This window comes from Sebastes fasciatus, chromosome 22 (genome assembly GCF_043250625.1).
Source record: "Sebastes fasciatus isolate fSebFas1 chromosome 22, fSebFas1.pri, whole genome shotgun sequence".
Lineage (NCBI taxonomy): Eukaryota > Metazoa > Chordata > Actinopteri > Perciformes > Sebastidae > Sebastes > Sebastes fasciatus.
In genome coordinates this window covers 17,210,304-17,224,400 of record NC_133816.1, presented here as the reverse complement: position 1 = coordinate 17,224,400, position 14,097 = coordinate 17,210,304, and the positions used below count along the sequence as shown (strand labels likewise).

Sequence of the window (14,097 nt, the reverse complement as noted above, 5' to 3'; positions counted from 1 at the left end):
AACTGGTTTGGAGTGAATAAACTCGGCTACAGCATCATTTGGTCAGAAGTTGGCGTTATAGGCTACGCATGGCTGTAATCCACCAGTAAACAGAGTAGAAGAAGAAGAGGAGGTTGCGAATCGGAAACAAAACAAGTCGGCTTGGCCATCGAATCTAACCCACGAGAGAAAAATGGAGAGAGGTCTTCAGGAATTTGTTTAAATTGGGTATGTTTTTTGCAATTGAGGAAGTTTTATCAAATTCAGCCATATCCATACAGCTTTTCTAATGCGATACTTCAAAATGTGCATAAATGGAAATGCGGCTACTGTGACTTTGGAAGGCAACCAGCGGAGACTTTAGGAAATCAAAGAAATAGCATGTCACATAACCCCCTTTAAATCCACAACTTGTCATTTTTACACTTCTTCTCATCTAACTTTTGGCACGGAAGCAGATAAACATATTTCCATAAATATCAAACTATTCCTTTCAAGTTATAGTTGTTTATTCACAGAGATATTTACATCCATCTTCACAGAGAGGGGTGTTATGCATAACCATAGGCATACCTCCCAAATCATAGCAATGCGTTGTGTGGCCCTGTGCGCCACATGCAGGTTCAACAAAAAAACGACATTACACTCAAAATTTGTTTAGAAGTATAAAAGAAAACAGCTATGCAGACATCTTCGAGTGAAAACCGCACGTTCACTTGCGTGGAAATTGAATCCGGTAGCGATAACACAGACCAAAAAAGTTCAAGTCAGCATGAACGTTTTTGCAGGAATTGATCGAGTATTGCTTCAGCTTCCTAATTCCAACGGATCAACTTCCCTATTTCTCACATCTCTCCCGAGTAACACTTGGTGTAGTGAGGAATCAACAGCAGAAGGGGGGAAGGAGGAGAGGGTATGATATTTGATGAAGGGAGAGAAAGAGGGGGGGGTGTCGGGAGAGACGGCGCCTAAACCAGTGTTAATTGAACACAGCTGTACCTCGTTAAACATTAATTGGCAATTAATCAGCTCACACCCCCCTCCACAGTTGAATATATCTTGAATATATCTTTTAAAAGAGAGAGAGAGAGAGAGAGAGAGAGAGAGTGGGGAATAAAGTAAATTATTCACAGTAGCACAAGGAAAGCCTGTTCTCGCTCAGCCTCCCTCTTCTACTTTTTCTCTCCTCCATCTTCTCACTCTTTCTCTCCCTCTCTGTGCTCCATTCAGTCCATTAATCTAGTTTTCTGCCTTTATCTCCGCTTCCTTCCCCTCATCCGTCTGTAGTTCATCCAGAGATAGAGAGAGAGAGAGAGAGAGGGCGGGGGGTGAAAGAGAGATGTCACAACAAGGAGGAAGTGCCAGAGGGGAAAGGAGGGATGTAGGAGGAAGGAGAGGCCTTGATGCTCCTCCATGAAGGGAGTCATGAGGAACAGTAATATCAGTGAGCGGTGTCGGCTAATTTAGCAAATGTTAACTTGTGGAATGGCGAGCATCCACGCGAGGTTTTCAGGTTGTTTTTTTATAAAGATCTGGGGACACTTTTCATCTTTGTTTCAAGGCATTCATGGTGTACTCAGTTGTACATATGAAAAGTGACAGAAATAGTTGCGTAAAGAATGAGAAAATCGAGCTTGACCACGTGACCCATCGCTCCGTGAAATGTGCATGCATGTTGGACTGTCATCTTCAGACAGATTTCAAATTTAGCCAGCTAGTGTGGATGTACTTTAAGAGCAACCGGTGAACACCGCTGAAGTTCATAGCCAGCATACGTGGCCACAGGCTCTTTCTGTTCCAGTGTTTGAAGACATACTGTGTGTGCAGTAAACCCAGTCCGTCCTGCAGATCCAGTGTGTCGGGGCTGTTCTGCACAGCGCTGCTGGCTCTTATATAACAGTACTGATTACAGCAACAAGGGTGACCTGCGGTGCACCCACTGACACACATTCTTTGTCTCCCACCTTCCCTCGATCTGTCACTATCTCTTCATCCCCTCTCGCACTTGTTTCCTCACCCCCAAATCTCAGTTATTTCCATCTCGCTCAATTAAACGCTCTCTTAAACGCTTTGTTTCCTTCTGTCTCTTTTCATTATCCGACGCTGCTTCCTCTCTCGTCGCTCTCTTTATCGGTGTCACTTTGGCTGCATCCCAAAATTCCCAGCTATTACTCACCCTCTCCCCGCTTTCTACCTCTTTCTTCCCTCTTTCTCACTGTCCTCTCTATCAGTCGCCATCTATCTGCCCTCACCATCTAAGTCTCTCTTTCTCTCCCTCTCTCTCTCTCTCTCCGTCTGGGCTCCAGCTCAAATATTACAAATGCTATTGCATACTGGCTAGGGGCCAAATCAGCAAGGCGATAAATCAATACAGCGAGAGAATTATGTAACGTGCCACCATATTGACCGGCCTTCTTTCCTCCTCCTCCCTCTCTGGGTGGTTTCCTCCACCCGCTCCTTTGCTCTCCGTCATCGACTCACCTTGTTTTACATGCCCTCATTTAACCAGATAAAGTGTTGGCCCTCTGGGTTAGTTTTGGGGTGAAAGGTATGTTATATACACTGATGTGCAGGTTCATACAGAGTACAACTGCTGTCATCAAACCGTGGCAGTCTGAGTGCCAGAAAACATCCTAGTGTAAATGTGGTGAAATGTAATAAGACGTTCAATTTGAATCATCAAAAAGAAGAAATTGAAAGTTTTACTAAAATTTCAGAAACAAACAGCTTAGTTTAGAAGGAGATTTTTTTAGGATGTTATGTGTGTATGCTGCTGGTTCATTTGTTACAGTGCAGTGTATAATTACAGTATACGCTCAGAGCCCCAGGCAGTACACTAGAAAACGAAAACATGGAGAAACCTGCAAGGTTAGGTTGTGAGTTTAAGTCTCTCTTGGAGCAAAGAAGTTGATGCCCAGTGCTGGTTCAGAGGAAAAAACATTTTTCTAGGTTTGAATCTTGACTTTGACCTTGAGTCTGTTATGGCACGTTTCCACCAAGCAGTCCAGTCTAGTTCAGTTCAGTTCGTCACACATTATTGTTGTGTTTTCATCAGCTTAAGTTGTGGATGGTACCAATAGAAATACTCCGTTTTTGGTACAATCTTGGCCGATGTTCGACCGATACTAGAATGTGGAGTTAAAACACTGCAAACCACTGATTGGTCAGAGAGAATTGTCACTCCTTAAATGTCTAGGAGTGTCTATGCTAATGAATAATACAATTTTGATATAGTTAATTTCTCGCGGTGTCTTTAGGTTCTACTTCAGAATATTGATTGAACAGTATAAGCTGGTGAAAATGGACAAAGAAACAATGAGCATTAGGTGGAGAATGTGTTTTATCATTAAGTAGATACACACCAGATGGAAACTAATGAGACACAGCTTAAGACAGCAACAGCTTCAACAACAGGTTCAAATGTGTTTCTATCATACATGTGTTGATTCAAACTATGTGCAGAGTTCAAGGATCTTCTGACTCGACCGTATGAGATCAAACTAATTAGAAGTGGTTATCAGCTGTGATAACTTTCCATTGCAGCTTTAGATCTGTGTATGCATGCTATACAGCAGGAGGTGAAATTAAATTAACCTCAACAACTGGCACATACTCAGCTGCTGATTTTATGGAAACTCCTGTTTTGCCTTCAGTGTCTCAGTGTTCTCTGTTACCTTTCCATTCAAGTCATGCAGTCTGGAGCTGTGGCTCCGGGTGCCCCGGCTTCTTTATGGTAGAGAGGGGGAGGGCAGTCTATAGGAGTCAGTGAGTGCAGTAATAGTTCCTATATTTCCTCCAGCCTATGCCCTGGTCAGAGAGTGCATGCTGTATTTTCCATACCGTCACCCCCTCCCACCCTCTCTCTCTCTCTCCCGGCTTTCCAACTGTACTTTTTCTCTCCGCTCTGGAATTCCATCTTCCTGCACGTGGCCGGCACTCTCACACTTAATGCTGTGTGTGTGTCTGAACGTGAGCTATAGGAAACATCTCTTGATGAAGAAAAGGAAACATGAAGCATGCATTTTTGTGTGTGGCTGTAACATGCCAACAAGTGGCCACTACTTGTTCCACTGCCCTATAGCCTGAAAGCTCTGTTGAACTCAAACATAGTTTTATGTGCTCACTGTAAAATGCAGTTCACTTTATATCAACACATTTTTTAAGTAATTGTAAATGTCACTTTGAATAGTTTTGGTTGTTTGTTCATTTGTCAGACTTCTCAAGTGCACTTTAAGTATTATTGATCTGGAAAGCTTTTCCTTTGTTGAACAAATGTGAAGTGATTTCCTCGAGGAAATAAAACAAGAAATCACACACTGATAAAACGGAGGAAGAAGGGAAAGAAATCCATGATGCAATTACCAAATAACTGACTTTCACTCTCTTAAAGAACAACTTGCATTTTACTTTTGTAGTTCTGGCTATCGTTCTTATCGTTAATAACAAAAGAGGTACGAACTGAGTAAGAAACGAGCAGTCAGACAATCAGGTTTTAAACACCCCCCCAAGTCAGCTAAGCGTATTTGGAAGAGAAAACTATGTTGGTAAAATCATTACCCAAGTTGTCCGTTGTGAACATCCAGTTAACAGACCAACTTCCTGGTTCGACTTTGACCTTTCATACTAGCAGTAGTTGTACACGTACACAGTTTTCCTTTGTTATTACTGTCATTTTGTGTGCGCTCACTTTTGGTTTTACCTCCAAATAAAGTGCTTTAGATAATCTGGCTAAAATGTTGGTGTGGTTACAACCTGTCTGATTGTCTGGTTTCGCACCCAGTCCCATCCCATCTCAGCAATTACTATGGTTAAGTACAATGCAATCATAGTAGATGTTTATGATGGACAAAACTACGAAAGAGGGATGTTAATAAATAATCGTTAACCGTCGTTTAGAACTTTAACCGAATTAACGGTTAAATGATTAAAATAAATATTAATAATGAATTAAAAAGCTGAGCAAAACTCAGAGGAGCGGCTCGTCACTTAAAGGAGAAAAGCTGGCCCACCTTAAGAGTCTGAGCCGGAGTTGCAGGATACAGGAAGTTGGCTCCCGTCTTGAGCTCGCTTGAGCGGAGCTGAGGAGTCGTAGCATTTATTCACCGACAAATAAACTGTACACACACTGCTACACCTACGTTCACAGCTATAACGCCACCGACAACCCCACACTCTCCGCCGCCACACACACACGAGTGTCTGTTGGACACTCGCTAAAGTTACGCCGCGCTGACAGACCTAATGCGTGTGACAATGGCGAGCACGAAGCCGCAGCTAGAGCTGTTAACGTAGCCCAAACACACACATGGGTTGGCGGACACTCGCTATCGTTACGCCGGGCGACAGCGTATCGTTACGCCAGGCAGGCACCCAGCTGACAACCTGCTAAACTAAACCAAATGTGCGGTGGAGAGTTACGGGGAAAGTGGCTGCATGTCCGCGACACTACACACAGCACCGTGGCTGCTACAGTAACTCTCCCGGACGGGTGAACTGGGGACTCAGCAGACAAACACTGCAGCTGGCGTACCGCTGCATGAGACGCACTAATCTTGTCGGTTAACGGTTAATAATCGGTTAACGAGTAGCATCCCTACTATGAAAATAAGAACCAAGTTTAGATGAACTGGAATGATCCTTTAAGGTTCAACATTGACAAAAAAACAGACAGAAAAGTGAGTTTGCAAAGAGGAAACGTCAGTAAAGCAATCATCTAATCTAATTCATTTAATTAGAAACAGAAATTAGATGTAGTAAATCCAATAGTAGCACTAAACGCATGCTGACAGAAGTCAGTAAATGTAGGAAAAGAGTTACCAAGTCTTCCAGTGGTCATGTTTTAACAGAACCTGGGAGCCATTGTTCTCATGGAGCCACATGTTAGCTGTTTCTTATGCTAAACCCTTATCGCTGCATGGCTTCACACATCTGTTTGGTACGAAGATGTTGGTGCAATAAATTCACATCTGCGCAGAGGCAACACACAGTGCAGAGTTTTATAACCCCCCGATCGAAGGTTTTCTGCATCTGTATCGATTTGTTTAGGTTTCTTTTCTTTATCATCAGCATTTGTACTGTAGGTCAAAGCACATCTCCATCAAGCTTACATCACACTAATGAAGAAGAGAAATCGAGGTAGAGAGCGAACACAGAGGCTCCTTCTGCTCTCCAATCCCATCTGTTTGACACACAGAGGTAGGGAGGGGAAGGATGGAGAGAGAGAGAGAGAGAGGGAGGGGTGGTAGACGAATGAGAACGAGGCCAGATCAGGCTGAGGGAGGGATGGGGGGGGTGGAAAGGGGGGAGGTGCTGTTTAGAGAAAGGCAGGGAGTGAAAAAAAAAATCAGAGGGAGGCAGGCTGGGGGGTTGGGCTCCGAGCCTGTGCATGTGTATGTGAGAGAGGGAGAAGAAAGCTGCAAGCGAATGTGTGTTGTGTATGTCTGTGTGTGTTTGTGCGCGTGTGTGCGCTCGCTCTGTTCCTTTCCTTTCTTTGTTTGACTACTGAGTGGGGAAAAAAAAAGCGAGACAGAATATAGAGAGATAGAGAGAGGGTGAGGAAGAGGAACACAGACAGAGGAGGAGAAGAAGAGGATCTAAAAAACGAGTCACTTTTATTTTTTAGAGAGGGAGAGAAGAAGAAAGACAAAGGATTTCTATTTTTGGTCTGGGTTTTTTTTCTTCTTCTTTTTTTCTTGCACGCTGTAGAATAAGAAAAAAAAAATAACGTATAACAACAACAACAGCGCTGCATGCTTTTGACAACAGTGTCATATTCAGGAGCAGTGTGTGTTTTGTGTGCTGGCTCGGTGCGTATATGTGTGTGTGTGTATGCTGAGGAGGTGGGGGGAGGCAATTTAAAGGGAAAATACAAGGCACACACACAAAGCTGGGAGAGCAGGCAGCAGGAAAGGGAAGGAAAAGGTAGTGGGAATCTGCTGAGCTGGCTGCCGCTTTAACTAACAAACCTCCTTGGGATTTTACTCCACCGAGCCGACCCCGGCGTCTACCCTCTGAGCTCAACCTGAGCCCGGCCACGGTAAGACAAGCTCCCCTATCCACACGCTCTCAGCTGTCCGCTCTGCAGACAAAAGCAGCAGAAAGTTGCTGTGTGTGTGTGTATGTGTGTGCAGATGAGAGAGGAGCTAAGCTAAAGGCTGAAGCTAAGGCTAAAAGGCGTGAGGAATGCAGCACAAAGGGAGCTTGTGTGCTCCAGCTGGGGCTGTGTGTGTGTGTGTGTATGTATGTATGTATGTGTGTGCCTTTTGTGGACTGGCTTTGGATGTTTATGTCACGGGGCTTCCCAAACTTTTGCATGTGAAGGATGCCCCAAAATAGACAAACACCGGACCACAGAGTCCCTTTTTGGTCAAAGATTTGTCCTGGCTGAATGGGGCAGAGAGTGAAAGCGCATATCAGATGAGTCATTATATAGTGTCTTTACATGAAAGCAAATATTCATGTCATTTCCTGGGAAACAAAAGGACAGGAGTCTTGGAGATGGTTGGTTTAAACCCCAGTGGTTCATGTCAGAGCCGGGCCATTTAAATCCCCCTGACGGCTCTGCAGCCAGCTGGCTCACCGGCGCGGAAAACAAAACACAAAAGTAGTTAATTTTTACTTCTCTCTCTCTCTTTGTCTCCTTTTTCTCACTTCCTTCACCCTCCACCACCACCACCACGTCTTTTCTCTTTCTTTCATCTTCACTCCTTTCGCTGATTTAAATGCCAGCTTGCACAAAAGGTCTCTCCTCCTCATCTCCTTATTCTCTTTATCTATCCCTATCCTGAAATAGACAGGTGACTGTATTGAACATGGGTCTTGTGACTTTGCTGGCTAAGCAATAATCAGTGAATGCCTATCTCTTCTGCACACACACACACACACACACACACACACAGATGCCGGCTCCCATTAGCTTTTTGCACACAGTTAAAGACACATAAACACACACACAGCTCAGTACTACAAAGTGTGTGTTGTCTCGTCCAGTGTTGTGTTGTGGTTTGGGGGGTGGGGGGGGCTTTCAGCTTGTTCTTGTCAGTAGTCTGGTCTGCGGTCAGCACCCGATTTGTAAATGTGTGTGTGTGTACTGATATATAAAGAGCTAATAGGAGCCGGCGTTGTGTGTGTGTGTGTGTGTGTGTGTGTGTGTGTGTGTGTGTGTGTGTGTGTGTGTGTGTGTGTGCATGCTCCTCCCTGTGCGAGGGTGTGAGAAACGCAACACTTGTGCCGGCGTCTGCCTTGGAGCTAATATTGGTGTGTGTGTGTGTGTGTGTGTGTGTGTGTGTGTGTGTGTGTGTGTGTGTGTGTGTGTATATCGGTCCCTGTCCTAATTAAATCCGTGCCCCCCTGTGTTTAAACCAATACAAATATTCCTAGAATAAAAGCCTCACTAGAAAGACATCTCACGCGTACTACTGTAAACTGATCCCTACAGTACTCCTCCACACACGTGCACGTGAGCGCCCGGCCTGCACATGCGCACACACATCCACACACACACACACACAAGGCAAAAATCACTGTTACTATTCCATTTGCCGCCCCCACCCTTCCTGTTCCCCCCCGGGGAATTTCCTCCTCTCTCTCTCTTTTCATTAGTTCATTACCAGCGGAAGTAGAGCATCCTCTACTCTCTGACATTTCTTTCCTTTTTTTTTTTTTTTCATCTCGTCTTTCTTCTTTTTTTTCTTTTCTTTTTTTTTTTTTATTCCTCCACCACTTCCTGTCCAACTGCGATTATCCAATATCCAATGGCGTGCCAGGCGCGGTTCAGCCAGGGTCGCCTGCTGTGGGCTGGAATACATCATAGCTGCGCGCTCACTACCTGACATAGCCTTGCCCGATTAGGATATACTGTATACAGGACACAGCCAGCGCTAATGCTGCGCTAATCTGTTTATACTGTGATGCTGCTTCCCATACTGAATACAGAGAATGCTGTATTACAGGGGAATATCATGTATTACATTATGGTATGGTAGAATCTATCATGCTAGGGTGGATTACTTTGTGATAGAGTTCTGTATTAAATAGACAGACATGATATGATCTGATAAATGAAGATGTTAATTGGTTGAACATTAGTAATTAAGAATGGGCTTTTATTATGCTTTAGATGGGAATATCATATTCTATGATGAGCAGTCGTATGGTAAATTGAACAACGTATGGTTAGATTATATGGTATATTAGAGTTTAATTGATTAACTTTTTTAATTCCGTGTCATGCCAATTATTTGATATATGGTGGTGTCCCATGGGGGGCATATGAATATATGCATATTTATATATACTTTCAAAAGAAATAATGGTTATGTGCAAATTTGGAATAAATGCCTAAAGTTTATCCTGATATAAAAGGGCTTTTTTTTCCCTCATCTTTCAGGCTTTCTCCGGGTAACAGCTTAATTTACAAAACAAAGTTTTTCTTTCTTCTCGGTAAAAAGGACAGAACAATGTAGAAAACATAAAAAAAATAAAGTGGTAGATAAAATAAGATGCAGCATAAAACAAAAGGATTGTGCTTTTTTTTTTTAGACACAAAGTAGTATAGTATAATAGCATCTATAATGTGGCGAGACAGATTCCATTACTTTCCATTATGGCTGTTTTTTCTCTGTAGGCTGGAGTTTTGCATAGTCATTAGTTGGGGGAGGGGTCGACCTGGCCCAGCTGTGAGTGAACGTGTGTGTTTTGCAGATGCAGATAAAATATGTGGATTTGGCCCGTGATAACAGTTGATTCTGGAGCTGTCTGTGTAGCAACAAGCCATTTCCTGCACCGAGAGCCATTAGGACGCCACCCAAACCTCCCACCCCCCGTCTGTCACCCACCATGCTCCTGTGTTCCTCTGCAGATGTGCATGTACACACAAACACACACACACACACACACAGGGGGGGGGGGGGAGAGTGTGTTTTTGTGATTTAATTTTGGTGTGTGCTGCTCTCCTCTCTACCCCTCCTCAACCCCGGGGCAGTCCCCCCGCCGGCTGAAGGGGGGAGATTGTGCATTCATTGGAATGGAGGCTGAGATGGCAGGGGGGAGGAGGAGGAGGAGGAGGAGGAGGAGGGTGAGGGTGATTGAGTGTGCTGCCTGGAGAAGAAAAAAGGGAGACAGAAAGAAGAGAGAGAGAGAAAAGGAGAGGGGGGAGGAGTGGGCTGCCTTGTGTTTAAAACAGGGGGAGGAGAAGGAGAGGAGCAGACAGGCAGGAGAGGAGGTTCAGGGGTGGAGGTGAGGGGAGGCTGGCTGGCTGGCTGGCTGGCTGGCGCCGTGGCTGGGTTGTGTCTGTGGATAGAGGGGCTGGAGCTAATAACAGCTTGTGTTCAGGGAATCATTTGAGACACATTCATGTAAATAAAATGTGTTTATTTGTTACTCTGATTGATGGGATATTATATATGTTATATTATTTATAGGATGTGATGTGTGCTGGAATTCTTTTAGTAGTTGGCATGCTGAAGAAAGTCCACTTAAGTCTCAAGTCTTCAAACTAACTTAAAGGTCCAGTATGTAGCATTTCGGGGGATCTATGAGCAGAAATGGAATATAATATTCATAACTATGTTTTCATTAGTGTATAATCATCTGAAACTATACATGTTTGTGTTTTCGTTAGCTTAGAATGAGCCCTTCATATCTACGTAGAGAGCGGGTCCGCTTCACGGAGTCCGACATGTAGCTCCGCCATGTTTCTACAGTAGCCCAGACCAAACCAAACTCTGGCTCTAGAGAGAGCCTTTCACGTTTTTACGTTACCTGAAGGCCACCGTAGTTCTCCAACACGCTTGTGAAACTGTGGTAACGTGAGCCACAGAGTACAAAACCGTGGTACCGCCAGTTGCCGTCTGACTTCGGTTGCTCCTAAAGTAGTGTTATTATGGTAAGGATGGCTTCTGAGCGAGGCGAACGGCGTTACCACGGCTTTACACTCGGCGTTACCACAGTCTTGGAAAGGGAGGAGTGAGCAGAGGGTTACTTTGTGGGTTGCAATCTGCAACCACACCACTAGATGCCGCCAAATCCTACACACTGTACCTTTAAGTGATAATCCCTGAAGATACTTCTTAACTTTCCAGACAACTTTTGTTGAAATGTTCTCATTGAGGTTTTTCATCATCTGAAGATTCACTAGTTTAGACTAAGCCCACTACATACTTCCTGTATTTATCACATTACTACACACTTCTTCTGCAGCTTCATGCAAATATGTGTTGATCAGGCACTGTTAAAGCTTTAGTAAAGCAGTTTAGATTTGAGTGACTGTTGTGTGTGGCATCACAGAGTAAAAATACAGACATATATGTGTATTCAGATTTACTACTTTAAACAGAGTGTGTTTGAAGCAAATATTGGGGGGGTTGTATGCGTAGTGGGTGGTACCAGCTGGCCTCGTGCTGTCTCCAAAAGCTTTCTAAGGTGCAATGTGGTGTATTAAATACTGCATATACATTGGTGCAAGTGCTAACAGTATTCTCCTTGCACAACAGTCAGCTGTTCAGAGCATACTCGACAGAATTGGCGCCAATTCCTTTAAGATCCAGGCTACGAATTTTATACACATACAGACAGTACAGTAGTTGCATTTTATTCTGTGGCTAAATGATCTGGTCCGAGGCTTTATCTCCGACTACACTAGTTTTATATATTCAAAAGCACAGCTTGTTAATGCACAGAGGGATAAGGCTTAGGTGGTTAATTCTATTATGCGGGGTCAAAGGGTTCAAGCAGATTAGCTTTGGCCTTGAAGCTAATATCCGCCACAGAAAACTAGCTTGTGTAGGTAGCTGCATATGATTAACAGAGGGTAAGACAAAGAGAGGGACAGAGACGTGATGAAAGACAGAGACGGAGAGGCTCGGCAGACTGGTGGAAGCCGGTCAGACCCACGTGCTGCAGCCTGACTTCCTTATTTATTTAACTTGGTCTGGATCTGAGCTGCATTTTTAGAGAGAGAGAGAGAGAGAGAGAGAGAGAGAGAGAGAGAGAAGAAAAGGAGTGGAGATGAAGAGATATCTAGGAGAGAGAAATATCCATGCTGAGACATTTTGAATGCACACACACACACACACACACACACACACACACAGGGCCATTGGCAGAGGTAGTGTGCTGAGTGAGCACATGGCGTCTTTGTGTGATGGAGACGAGCTGAGGTTTGTTGATTTAAGGTAATGGCTTCCAGTTGTCTCAGTCAGGAGAGGGCCGTGTCACTACTACTGGGGATAGACAGAGGATTGGCAGGCTGAGTGAAGACAAAATCCATAACACACACACACTGACACGCCCGCACGCACGGATTGTGTGACTGTTGGGTTTCTTGTGTTGGCCTCTGTAACAAGGAGCTTATGACTGACTGACTGACTGACTGACTGACACAGGTGTGTGTGTGTCTGCATGCACGAGTCCTTGCTGCATGACTGATTTTTATCACTCCTTGGCAAAGGTCAACGGTGGAGCTGTGTGTGTGTGTGTTTGTGTGTGTTTATAGCGTCTCTTGCATAATGTGTGTGAAGGGTTGTGGATTATTAAAGTGTGCTCGCTCTGTAATGAAGGATGCAGAGTTCTTTGTAGCTCATGATTTAAGGAGAGGGAATGAAGAAGAAAGAGAAATATTGAGGGGGGGTTAAACATGTCAGGTATTTGATTGTGCGTGACTTTTACCAAACAGTCTTTGCTCCTATTTCTGCACCAAGCACTGTCTTTATTTCCCTGACAACGATTGTTGATGTTGTATTGCTTGTATTCATTATTAGCTGTTAGTGATATGTGCATTGAAGCCTATCGTACTGTTGCCCTCTGGGTAGGAGCAGCTGCTAAACACCTCAAATGTGAACCACAAAAAAAAAAAAAAAGTGCACAAACACAGATTCACATAAACACGAGAGTTGGCCCATGCCCTGTGTTTTTACTGCACTCTGTAATTGTGCGCGTAACAAAATGTGCAGGCTCTTTGAAGGTTTCTGCTCTTACGCTGTTTCTCCTTTTTCGTTTTCCTTTCCACTTTTGTTTATTTGTGCTGTTTCTCATTCAGTAACGTGGCCCTGCCCAGCTTCTCTTTGTTTGTGCATGTGAAGTTATGTGTCTGCATCTGTGAGTGTATTTGCTCGGGGCCGCTTTTCAAAAGCAGATACAGGTTGGGTTTTTGCACTTGTGGAATCTTTTGTGAATGAAAAAGGTGAGTCTCTTTCACGCCCTCTGTCAAGGGCACTGGGTTTGCTCACAGGTATGTGTGTTTGGCTTCTGTTGTATAATGATGCAAGACCGGTACCGCCTTGTCTCACTGGTTTTACTCGTTTAATATGATAATGTCTATTGACTCCGGGACTGCACATAAGAGTATGAGGAAATGAAATCATGTTCCAATTTGTACTTTGTATTCCGTTTTTATGGGGGAAAAAACAGCAATACACGCAAGTTAAACTCTTGACTCCAGTCATCACGTTAGTACACATCTGTGGATGTGCATTACTGACACATGCAAAACAACAACACACACACACACACACATATATATGGCTATGACATGTAAGTGACCCCACTGTGACCTCAATTGATCCATCTGATTGACTTACAGTAATGTATTAACCCGATCATGTTTCTAAGGAGGTGGAGGCTGTGTGGGGAGGTGAGAGCTGTAAATAACTGATCCACTAGGAGGGGGAAGTTTTGCTTTGTAGATTATTGGGGTTAGATCTCCTCTTACGTTCTTCCTCTTTCATTTCTTTCCCATCTTACTCCCTGTTCTCCCCCTCCTCTATTCTCTTTCTACCCAACCTGCTACCTCTACTATGCCCTTTCTTCCTCTCTTTCCCTGCTCCTCCTCCTCCTCTTTCTGCTGTGTGTTACATCGCCTGTCTCTTTAACCCGGTTCCACACTGAACCCTGACCCCCTCTCACTTGTGTAACTTCTATGATAACTGCGCTTTTGTGTGTGTGTGTGCGCATGTGTGCCCAGCAATGCCTCTCGCTCCACTTCTTCTCAATACATGAGTCACAAGTCGCAGCTGAGACGCACCGGAGTCAGTTCGATTTGGTAAGATCCAGTTGAATCTTTCAAATCTGCTACTTTATTATTCCCAACCCTCATTTTCTATCTAATGTCGCTTTCATTTT

The 14,097-nt window shown here is 44.1% G+C and overlaps 1 protein-coding gene across 2 annotated transcripts in view; it reads left to right on the top strand.

Moving 5' to 3' along the window:
* kdm6ba (lysine (K)-specific demethylase 6B, a) overlaps positions 1–14,097 on the top strand; it is a 100,692-nt gene that overhangs the window by 40,806 nt on the left and 45,789 nt on the right. The window contains exon 1 of one of the 2 annotated variants that reach the window (XM_074624514.1): positions 6,504–7,015. The exons of the other annotated variant lie outside the window; for it this stretch is intronic. The gene's annotated coding sequence lies outside the window, so the exon portion shown is untranslated. Of the gene's footprint in view, positions 1–6,503; positions 7,016–14,097 lie in introns of those variants that run through there. 2 annotated transcript variants of the gene reach the window in all.